Below are 594 nucleotides of genomic sequence, written 5' to 3'. Positions count from 1 at the left end.
TCTTTCTCTCGCTCTCACGCTCTCTCTCTCTCTCTCTCTCTCTAGCTCACACACACGCACACACACACTATGTGTGTGAGAGACAGACAGAGAGAGAGAGCGTGTGTGTGTGTGTGTGTGTGTGTGTGTGTGTGTGCAAGTGTGGCCTAGTAATACAACATTGAAAAAGATTCGTAATTTTTTTCTCCGATGAAGGACTTGTGTACGAAACGTCGGAATATTGCGCTCACGACAACATATCAACTAAAATAATCTTGCCTGTATGTATGCATGTATGTATGCATGTATGTATGTATGCATGCATGCATACATGTATGTAGACATGCATGTATGTATGTATGCATGCATGCATGTATATACATATGTATGTATGCATGTATGTGCGCTATCTATTCTGCTATCTACGTATTCATGTTGTGTCTAGATTTCTTCTCACCCCTCGACACTCACACAGACACAATCATTCTTCCCCATTCTGTTTGTCTATCTATCTATCTATCTATCTATCTATCTATCTATCTATCTATTCACACCCTCACTATTTCTATTTATTTGTCTATGTTCACATATAAGCCATCAGTGCTGAGGTACTAA

This window comes from Octopus sinensis, linkage group LG10 (assembly GCF_006345805.1).
Source record: "Octopus sinensis linkage group LG10, ASM634580v1, whole genome shotgun sequence".
NCBI lineage: Eukaryota > Metazoa > Mollusca > Cephalopoda > Octopoda > Octopodidae > Octopus > Octopus sinensis.
Note: the sequence above shows the minus strand (reverse complement) of the source record.